Source organism: Otolemur garnettii, unplaced genomic scaffold, assembly GCF_000181295.1.
Source record: "Otolemur garnettii isolate 467f Iridium unplaced genomic scaffold, OtoGar3 scaffold00026, whole genome shotgun sequence".
In the NCBI taxonomy this organism is placed as follows: Eukaryota; Metazoa; Chordata; class Mammalia; order Primates; family Galagidae; genus Otolemur; species Otolemur garnettii.
The window spans coordinates 3682363-3694125 of record NW_003852421.1 but is presented as its reverse complement, the minus strand read 5'-3'; positions in this window follow the sequence as shown (position 1 = coordinate 3694125).

The window sequence follows — 11763 nt, the reverse complement described above, 5'->3', positions numbered from 1 at the left end:
ACTTGTAGTCAGTTAGAACCTGGATCCCATTTATGTCTGAAAGCAACAGAATAACATAATATGTACACTGGTGCATGAGCCAGCCCAATGTAATGAGAATAAAATGTACAATGAATGAATGATCATGAAAAAATATGCAAAGAATTTATTGTGGCAAAACTCTGTTGGAGAAGATGAGGAGGGAGCTGGAGGAAGGCTGAGAAGGTGACCAGACTGAAGTGCAGGTCTGAGCTCAAGTGCAGGAGAGAGGGAAGGGGGAAAGAAAGTAGGGAAGGGAGGGTGGATGGAAACATCTTGGGCTTTAGAGTGGTTCTGAGGGAAGTTTGGCAAGCCTGTCAGGATCCTTGTGATGCACACATTTCAAGGATGACCTTCAGTGATCCCTCCTGGTTGCCGTGCCCTTGTGTAATCCCTTCCCTTGGAGGGTGGGCTAAACATAGTGACTGGCTTCTGCTGAATAGCATGTGGCCAAAGTGATGGTATGTCACTTCCATAATGTCTTGCTAGACTCTTCCTTTCACTGAATCTTGTTTTGGTGAGGCAAGCTGCTAGGTTGGAGAGTCCCACGTTACAAGGAATTGTGCAGGACCTCCAACCAACCGCTAAGGAAGAATGGAGGCCCTCAGTCCAACACCCCTTAAGGAGTTGAATACTGACCACAACCAGCATGTGAGTTTGGAAGTAGATCCTTCCCCAGTCAGGCTTCAGAAGAGACCCAGCCTAAGAAGACGTCTTGGTGGCAGCCTTGTGAGAGACCCAGAAGCGGAGGACTCGGCTAACTCGTGCTGGATATGTGAAATCACAAATATGTGATGATTAATGTGAGATGTGAAATGATAAATGTGTGATGTTTTAAGCTACTAAGTTTTGGGGTAGTTTTATCGCAACAGATAGTGAATGTAGTCCTTGGTCAATCTCTCCCATGAAAGAAGCTTTATGACTCTAAGAAATGAGCCTGCCTTAGTATTCCTGATGCACTCAATCATTAACTCAGAACAGGCTGCAGGAAATGTGGTCTCACTGCAGATGTTGTGATGGATTTCAGAGTGCAGCAGCTGGAGGCCTTGGATAATTATATTCCCTGTAATCAGAGACCTGAGAGGCATAATCTCATGGCTACCACAAACACTGAGAGATAAGGTTACATTTCTTATCCTCTCTTGAAGCTTGGGTATCTCTCTCTTGCTGGATCTTGTTCTCACAAAGCAAGCTGCCATTTTGGAAAGTCCCATGTAACAAGAAACTGTTTGCCTGCCAACCAACAGGCAGGAAACAACTGAGGGCTTCCGTCTTCTGAGGTGTACACATGAGTTGTATACATAGCTTCCAAAGAGTCCTTAAAAGAAAATGCCTTTCACCTCCTTGTCTTCTCTTGTCTGTTGGTGCTGGAATGTGCTGAGATTACTGGATCTCTAGCAGCCATTTGGGACCACACGGCAGAAGCCATGTGTAGAGGGTGATGGAGTTACAACATAGAAGAAATCTAAGCCCCACCATGGGCCACCATGGAGTGCCCAGGTTCATGGGAGAGAGAAATAAACTTTGAACTTGTGTAAGTCACTGTGGCTTACAATAGAATTTAATCCTAACTGAAATAAAAATTCTACATTTTCTATGTAAAATCCAAAGGTTAAAGGAACAAATATTTCCCAGAGGATAAATCACAGCAAAAATAAAAGTTTAATTTCCCAGGACTATCCCTGGGAGATGATACGTGCTCTAAATGATGAAGGTGGTAGCAGATCTCCCCTTCCTGTTGCTGGGAGGGTGTTCCACCTAGTTAGCAAGGGCGAGAGAAGGAAACCATTGATGTTCTTCAAGGAGAAGTCTCTGAAAACAGCATGTGAGAAAGCAGCTCAAAGCTCCGCACTGTGTGCCAAGCTACGGGCATCAGCCCCAGAGGCTTAGAGTTTGTTGAATGAAGGGACCAAGGAAGAAACCAGCTTGATTTTAATTGTCTATTAAATTTGTCAAACACTAACTTTTTCTAAGTGAGTTCTTATCAAAGCTTTCAAAGCTTGAGAATGTAATAAATATTACCCTTTGTTGAGCTTGTCATTTATTCAACCCAGTACCTTTCTTTGGCTGTGGCACTGGGGGGTATTTTCTGGAAAGATACGGTTATCCTCTCTAATGACTTTCAAAACATGAGCTGACCCACCAAAACTTTATGGCTATGTTATCTATATCATTTGTAGTCTTCTCATGTATTTTCAGTGTGTGGCAACTTAAGGTTAGCTAATTCTATACCTTTATGAACTGAATCACAGGTGAGGAAACAGTGTCACAGGAATCATGAATGCATGAACCTGGAGACGCACCAGTCTTCTCCTAGCTTTTTGGCTCTGCCACTCCACAGCTTGTGTCATCCTCAGCAAGTGCTTAATCTGCAAGACTGTTTCTTCAATTACAATATGGGATTACTAACAGTTCTTAGCTCATGAGGTTGCTGTGAGAATTAAGTTTCATAATACGTGGAAAGTCTTTAGGGCTCAGCAGAGTGCGAGGCAGATTCGAAATATACAGTATTAGCTGTTATCATTATTGTTATTGACATTAATACCTAATCTCTAGTCATGTGCTATTCAGTACAGTATCCACTGGCCACTTGACATGAGGCGAGTCCAAACTGAGATGTGCTGTAAATATAAAACACGGACTTTGTTTTGAAGTCTTTGTATAAAAACACAAATGTAAAATCTCTCTCTAATAATTTTAAGATATTCATTGCATGTTGAAATGATATCATTTTGGATAATTGGGTTAAATAAAACATTATTAAAATGAATTTCACCTGTTTGTTTCTTTCTTTTTTAAAAAAAGTGACTGCTAAAAAATTAAAAATTACCCCTATGGTTTGTGTATGAGATTTCTTTTGGATGAGGCCTCTGCAGACAGATGGGGTGGGGGTGGTTGTTAAGGGAGCCAGGAAATCATGGTTTACTTTATTGATATCCAGTGGTTATTAAGGGATCAGACAAAAGAGGTCTGGGGAAGGAAATCTAGTTCCCAAGGGCACTGTGGGTACTGATATGATTCAATTCCTCAGATACTGACTGAGGTCAAGGAGTGGTTATGTCAGGAGTAACACTCAGTCTCATGAGTGAAAATAGGCTGTAAATCCAGCAGTTCAGGTAATGGGGGCTTAGGCACAAATATCATCTGAGGTAGAGTCTATGATCCAGGGTGAAGCATGTTGTTGACAAAGAACCAATGGGGGGTGGCACCTGTGGTTCAAGGAGTAGGACACCAGCCCCATAGACTGCGGAAGTTGGGTTCGAACCTGGCCCCAGCCAAAACTGCAAACAAACAAACAAACAAAAAAACCCCCAAAAGACAAATAACCAATGGGAAGTTGTTATCAGGGACCTTGAGACAGGAGGCCAGAAATTAGGGTAGGAAATCCACTTTCCAGAGACACTGTTGGTTCCCAAGTTCAATTCCACAGGTGTTAACTGAGAACTTACTACATGCCAGACCTGCTATTAGAAGCTGGTGAAGACACAGTGGCTGCCTTCAAGGTGCTCACTGTCTACTAGGGATAACAGATAGATAAACAATCATAGCACAGATGATTAAGTGTTGTAACAGGATGCATTGGGAGCTCATATTTGGAGAAACTAATTGAGTTTTTGGATATGGAAGCATTTCCTAGAGAAAGCAGTGTCCCTGTCTGAAACCAGGGAAAGAAGGGGGAAGCACATTAAAGGTAAAGAAGACGTGTGTGCTAAGGCTGGGAGATTAGGAGAGTGTTGTGTGTTCCAGGAGCTGTGCGTGAGTCAGTGTTGGGCTGAGCAAGGCAAGAGGGGAATAGCGGGATGTTGAAGAGAGGAGAGAACAGATTATAAGGTGATGGCATCACAGATGGGGGTATTTAAGGGCACTGAGGTCTTTAAAGACTTTAAGCACGGGGGTGACATGACTAGATTTGGATTAAATATACTCCACCTTCACCCTGTTTGTCCCATTGAATTCAGCTATAAAAACCTGGACAGAGTGTAAGGAGCAGCAACTTGAGGACTCCAAAAAGTAAATAGCAGGTGAATTGAAAAGAAGACTAGAATCTGATGCACTGCTCAACTGGTAGTGAGTTTACATTTTTTCCCCAATAGTATTTCCTGAATGCAACACAGCCTGAAACATGACACAGAGAAAGATCCAGGAGAAGCTCGTTGGTTCAGGCTTGAGAAGCAGGAAAGGTGTCACTCGATGCTGAGAGAGAGCTGGGGAAATTTTCCTTTTTATTTCTTATCTTCTATCTTCTGTATCTCACACCCCAAGCAATCCTGAGGTGGCAGCAGAGACAGTGGCAGCAGTGGAGTCCCACAGGAGACTAAACCTTTGAGGGAAGGGAAAATTCCTCTCCCACTGGAAGGGAACTGTGGTCCCAAGAGTATGGGCTGAGCCCTTGTTGGTTTTTTAAAATTCTTTATTTCATCTTTTGGTCACAGATATGGGCTCAGTTACTGCAAGTACATGGTAGAGGGTGGTAAATAAAGTCCCAGCTTTCTAGACAGAAACAGAAAAAAAGACAGCCCCAGGGAGCCACAAAGCACTGGTGAGATAGTAGAGAGGAAGGATCTAAGAAAATCAACCTTAGAAAACTTGTGTTTGTTTTCCTGAGCTCACTCCTGAGCTGCATCAATGGATCTGACCTTACACAGAATTTTAGGTTGCAGTTCAGCACCCAGACTCACCACTGGATGGCATACATGTAAGACACATTTGGATAGCACAGCAAACGTTCAGAAAATGACACTGACCTTGGAACTACCTTGACAGAAAGGTGGTTAAAACTTGCAGCCTGAATTAAACAGAGTTTTCTAAACAAAGGAGTTTGCCTGCCTAAATATAAATATCAACATTTCCCCTAGCTTCTAAATAAGACCCATCTAAAGCCTTATAATACAATATCTAAAATACTCAGGAAACCATACAAAATTAGTTAGCAGACAAGGATCCAGGAAAATATTGAGTTGCACAGGAAAAACAAACTCTAACAAGTGTCAAAGTCAGGATATCACAGATATTGAAATTATCTGACAAAGACTTTAAAGCAGCAATTACAAAAATGCTCAAAGCAGTAAGGGCAAACTCTCTTGAAATGAATGGAAATTTCATTCAGAAATTTCAGCATACAAATTTCAGAAAGTTTCAGCATACAAATAAAGATACTAAATGGAAAAAGGAACCTAATGGGAATTTTAGAAGCAAAAAATATAGTACTCAAAATTTTAAAAACTTACTGAATGGACTCCATGGAAATGACAAAAAGCATAGGTGAACTTGAATGCGAAGTAAGAGAAATGATCCAATATGAATGACAGCACATTCAGCTTGGAAATTTGTTATAACAGCATGACAATAGGACTTGGGAAAGAAAACATATTTTAATATTTTTAGCTCCTATTTAGCATTTCAAGAATGAACCTTGGGGAGCTCAGATCTTGGAGTTCATGCATAAGTGTAGAGAAGATGCCTATCTTGGCTACGAAGCTTGCTGCTCTTGGTATTAAAAAAAAGTGGGGAAATTTATTCCTTCTCATTCTTGCTGATGATAAGAAAAAAAGTATAGGGAAAGAAGCAGGAGAGGAATTTTGAAATTTTGGTTGGAATTTTGTTGCAATTTTCTCTCTTTATGCTGGAGAGGATTGAGAATGTCTTGACAGTGGTGCGCTGGAGCTGGTTTGTACTAGTGCTTGAGAGCTGATGGTTTAAATTCCATAACTTTGCAAACTGAAGGTTAAATAGAAGCTTGAGATTGGACATGGTTGGACTATTTATACCATGGTGATTGCAAACATTTCAAATCCCCGAAAAGCCGGTTATTAAACTACCAGCACACAGTTGGTGAAGATAAAATCAAAGGGAATACCAGAGTGGGTAGAGGGGTCAGGCATGCTTTCCCTGTTCACCACATTAGAAAAATGCTATGCAGGGACTTAGGCCAGTGTGGGGTGACCCAACTTGGTAGTGTGACATGGTTGTATAGAGGATGAGACACTCTCAACCCCACTTGACAGAAAATCAGTGAGTCTGCCATGGGCCCCACCATGGAGCCTGGGCCGGGGAACCCAGCCTCAGTGGTCTGTTGGCCAGCTAAAGCTGAGAAGACTGAGACAACTGGCAAGGAAGGAGCACAGGTTAGTGGGGCACAGACATCATCAGCAGACTGGCAGATCCAACAGAGAAAATCAGCCGGCTGGGCCAAGACAGACAAGGGCTGAGGATAGTCCATGGATCCCAAACTCCCCTGATTCTACCGTCACGAGATCACAGGAAGCCTCCTCTCTCATATGCCAGATACCAACCCAGAAGTGGTGGGCATGGAGACAGCTTTCCCCTAAAACCGAGTACCAAAAGGACTGCTTAAGTTACTGCATCTAACAAAGGCTGAAAACCAGTCCATGTATTAATTATATTTTCTGCATCCCTTGACAGGTGGGAGCTCAGGAGGAGGACCAGATCAGTTACAGACCCAAACTAAAGCGACTACATTTTCATTCTCCTATGTGACTGGTAGTGTAAATTTGCAATCCGGTGACACATGTAAAGTAAATGCATAGTGTAACTTGTGCTTACTCAAATGTATAATTCATGAAGTTTTTTTTTTCCTTAAACAATCATTCTTCCCAAACTGAAGTTTAGCTTTGCTTTTATTTTTTTCAGATGGAAAAGAGGCTAGAGCATATGTATTTGAAGAATTTGAAGACAGAATTACTAAATTTTGGGTGTCTCTCCATAAGGCAGGGCTTTTCTCTGAGGTTAGTAAATCCAGAAACTAACCTTTTGTTATTTCCCTCTGGAATAACCAGGATTGGAGAAAGTGGCCCATCTAAATCAACTCCAGGAGAGGCCAATTGATAAAACGAGAATACTGGGTTCATTTAGCTGCTGTGAAAAATATAACTGCCAGTTGACTAGAATGGTCAAAGTTATAGGATGTGAGGGCCAAAGAGAGATCTGAGATAACTGAGTCCAAGAAACCGAGATCCACAGAGGCAAATGTGCACACTGAAAGTCAACCCTGGAGCTCACTTTATATAAGGACCCCAGGATTAGACACCACCCCATCTTCCTTTGTGGGGGAGTGTACGTGAGAAACCAAGTCACAGTTATGGAACTGGACCAAGAATTTAATTCCACCCGCCCAGCTGTTGGCATTCTCCCCAGGCGTCCATCTTTCAAAGGCACAAATTCGGACTCTTCAGATTCTAGTTTTCTGAACTCTGTGCAGAAAGACCGCTGTGTCTGTCCTTGGGTCATAAAATGTTTAATTAAGGGATACTGTTTTTCACTTAAATGTAGAGCCAGCATACAGTCTGGATTGTATTCAAGTATGTCACAAATCATGTAGTAAGAATGACAACAGATGATGTTCCCTCTTGTTCACAAGCACCTGCCGTATATGTGTGAAGTGTTGCTTTGTGCATTTCACCTGTGTCTTCATCCACAGACCGACCAACCATCTCTGCGGGTCTGCTCGCGTCCATCTCAGAATGTGTTCCTTTAACCACATAACGTGAACATAGGACATGATAGTACCCAATTAGTTACCCGTGGTCTGTGACCCTCTACACATATATCTGTGCAGAGTCATGTGGCCGCCCAGAAATCTCATCTCTTCTCTCCCCACCACTGGAGCTGAGAGAAGAGCTTTTGGAGAGCTGGGGGTCCTGGAAACCCATGGGATTGAACCTGGCTCTGCCAATAACCTACTCACCCTCTCGCAGGGATTTGAGCTTCTGTTGCAGCTTGTGAGCCGTCTTGCCAGACGCTTTGGAGAGAACTGAGTTCTTGTTTTCAACAAGGAGGAGGGCAGACTAGAGGCACTGACTGAAACATTTAAGGGAAATGTAATCTTCCAGGGATACAGACATAATACTGAGAACTGCATGTAAGGGATCTGGGTTTATTGTCACACCTGACGATTTGCAGCCCCCTGGGCCCCTTCATAAGAGCTGACAGTAGCAAGCAGCTTCGTGCAGCCCCAGGGCTGGGAGGAAGGCAGAACCTATGTGGACAAGTTATAGTAGCAGATGCTGGTGGGACAGCTGACCTGTCCAGAGCTACTGGAAAGCTGGCTGAAATGGGAGAAAGACAAAGAAAAAGAACAGAAAATGTCTTTACCCCGTTACCATGCACAGTAAAGAGACTTTTCCAGGTGTATTAAGGACGTCTAGATGAGAAGACGATTCTGGATTATCCAGGTGGAACCAATGTAATCAGGGTCCTTAAAAGTGAACAAGGGGAAAGGAGAAGCTCAGAGAAAGGCGTGACTGTGGAAGAAAGGCACAGACGGATGTAACATTTTGAAGATGGAGGAAGGAATGCGGGTGGCCTCTGGAAACTGCAAAGGGCATTTTCCCCTAACACCTCTGGAAGGAAGGGAATTCTGCTTACACCTTGATTTTAGTCCTGTGAGGCCCATTTCAGATTTCTGACTTCCAGAATTGAAAGATGACAAACTTATGTTGTGTGTACCATTGAGTTTGTGATAATTTATTATAGCAGTGATGGGTAACTAATATAATTGGGTACTATCATGTTTTATGTTCACATTTTGTACTTTAGAACAAGTAAATTTCCCTGTTACACTGGAAGGACCCTGAGTGCAGACCCTGTGCTCACTCACCAGGCCTGGGCCTTGTTCACACAGTGCCCCAGCCTCCATCACTGCACCTTGGGGGAGAAATTTAATGACCACTTACTGAGGAGGCCCTAGTGACTGAGTTGCACTGTGAGTCCACACAAAGGGGAGGAAGGGCAAGCCAGACTGTCCCCCAAACATACATCAGCTATGAGTGAAGCTGTGGCCTTTGGGAGTTTGGGCAGCAGCCCTAGGTGGGCAGGGAGGATGGAGACCTTACCTGACATACATACAGCTGAGCTCAGAAACATGGTTCTGTCAAGAACAGCCCTACTTAAATTACTCTGAGCAGGTGTCAGCTTCAATAGTGGTAAATGAGTAATTTATTTAACCTCTTTGAACCTCGTTCAAAATTCTTTTATAAATGGGGATAGTAATATTTCACAGGATAGTGGTAACTTTTAAATAACCTAATTTATGAAAAAGTACCTAGCACAGCATCCTTAAAAGCAAGCCTGTAAGAAGCATTTAAGAACTGAAGAAGCCGCTTAAGATGGATTCAGGGTCTGGGTTCCCAAGGCCACTGATCGTGTGTAAAACACTATCTTCTCCCTTTTGGGGGAGTATTTGAACCAATTTATTTGCTTGCACAGCATTAAAGTTCTTTGCTTCCTTCCTTTCTCTTCCACTGAAAAGATAAATAAATGTGTGTGTGTTCGTGTGTATGTGTGTGAGAGAGAGAGACAGACAGACAGAGATAGAAACTTCTTAGTATCTTAGCATCATTAAGCCCTCATGGGATGTGCTTCTCTGATAAAAGAATCTCATTTAAAGAGCCATAACCCTTAGAAAGAACAAAGCATTTGAGATACTTTTAAATTTTGAGAAAAATTTAAAGAATGCTATTGAATAAATTTTTACTATAGTGTCAATGTCTCCCAACATTTCAGGATCAAAGAAATATGAATAGACTTATTCATTAGAGGACACTTTGTAAAAATTGTTAAATTATTGGGAAAGGCAACATTTTCTTTTCCTTGCCCAGTAAGAAAAATAAATTCAGAGTGAATTCTTTTTTACCTTTTTAATTAAAACATTTTTAATTCATATATTTTAATTTTAAGTATTTTATGTTTGGTAAAATAAATAGAGCATAAAGTTTACCCTTTTGACTATTTTTAAAAGTGCTCTCTGGTATTAAGTATATTTGCATTGTTATGTAGCCATCCTCACTATCTGCAGGACTTTTCTTCTTCCCAAGCTGACTTTTCTATTTTGTAAGATGCCAGTGACATCGGTGAATTTAGAGTTCACATTTTCTTCTTGACTGTATTTAAAATCATTCTAATGTCCTACAAAAATATCTTGTATTTGTTATAATGCATGTAGTTAAAAAGGACTCCAAGGAAGAAGGGAAGGGAAGAGGAAAGAACATTTGGATTGCCTACCACGCCTGACATGTTGCGTATTCCGCACAATGATCTGTGAAGCAGATGGTCAACCCATTTTACAGATGAGGAAGCTGAGGCGTAAAAATTAAAAAGCTTGCCTAAGGTCACACAGCCAGGAAGTGATGAAAGAAAAAAAAAAAAGAAAAGAAAAAGAAGAAAGTTGGGGGGAGGGTAAGAAAAGGTAAAGGCAGAGGGACTTTTGTTACATGTGAACTTTAGGACTGTAGGGGTGCTAGTTACCAAAAGATACTTTCAAAGAAAACATACGTTGGCCGGGTGCAGTGGATCACGCCTGTAATCCTAGCAATCTGGAGACCAAGGCAGGAGAATCTCTTTAGTTCAAGAATTTGAGACTAGTCTGAGCAAGAGCAAGACATTGTCTCTACTAAAAACAGAAAAATTAGCTGGGCATCGTGGCAGGAGGCTATAGTCCTAGTTACTCCAGAGGCTGAGGCAGAAGGATCACTTGAACCTAGGAGTCTGAGGTTGCTGTGAGCTAGGCTGTTGCTAAGATACTCTAGCCTGGGCAACAGTAAGACCCTGTCTCAAAATAAAAAAAGAAAGAAAAGAAAAAGAAATCATGAGTTTTGCTTTCTCAGGAATATTTAAGGACTCATTATCAGTTCTTCTCCTACGTAGGGAGTCCTTTGACTGAAAGACCCACTAAAGGCTTTCCGTGACTGTGGCCACCCTAAAGAATCCCCATTGTTACTTGTTTTTGTGAAATAGTGACAAAGATGAGGACGTGCCAGGTCTACAGAGCTCACAGCAATGGAACGTGCAGCAGGCAGGGAAGGGTCTGGGCTGGGTTGTTCCTGACACCCTTGTTTTCCTGAAAATATCACATCTGAGCAAAGAATGATGGAGCTGAGACTTGAAAAGGAAACAGATGATTCTGTATATGTAGAAATCCCTGGGCGTGCTTTTTGGGAAGACCCAGTTCGAGCAATATCATGGTATAATATGAGCCAATTGTTGTAGTCTCTGGGCTGCACAACATATGGTGATTGTTCTGTCACTGTCCCTATTTAACAGATGAGGAAGCAGGACGCACAGTCTGCAGGTGCCCAGGCACTAAGGTCCATCTGTACCCTGGTCAGAGATGGTACCTGCCCTGGTGCGCTGGCTGTCTGGTGTTGAAGTACCATGGTTACTCAGCCTGGCTTCACAAATACCTGACTTATGATCTCTTCTTAAGTCTCAGTTTCCTAATATTCTGAATAATGGGAATTATACCACTTACTTCATGGGATTTCTGTGAAGATTAAGTCAAAGTACTACCTGACAATGCTGGCCAGATTATAGGCAAATGGGTTGAATTGTATCCTTCCCTTAAAAAGATCTGTTGATGTCTTGAGTCCCATTACCACAGAAAATGACTCCATTTGGAAATAGGGTCCTTAGGGAGGCAATAAAATTAACACAAAGTCATGAGGGGGGGCCAGATCCAGTAAGACTGGTATCCTTATTAGAAGGGGGAATTTGGACACAGAAACAGGTGGGCATAGAAGGAAGATGACTTGAAAACACACAGGCAGAAGGCTGTATGAAGACAGGGTAGAATGAGGCACCTCCAAACCAAGGACAGTTGGGGCTACCATAAGTGAGGAGACAGGCAAACATGAATCCTTTCTCAGCACCTGCAGAGGGAACATGGCTCCGCCAGCACCTTCATTTTAGACTTCTGGGCCCCAGAACTGAGACAACTAATAGAGCACATGG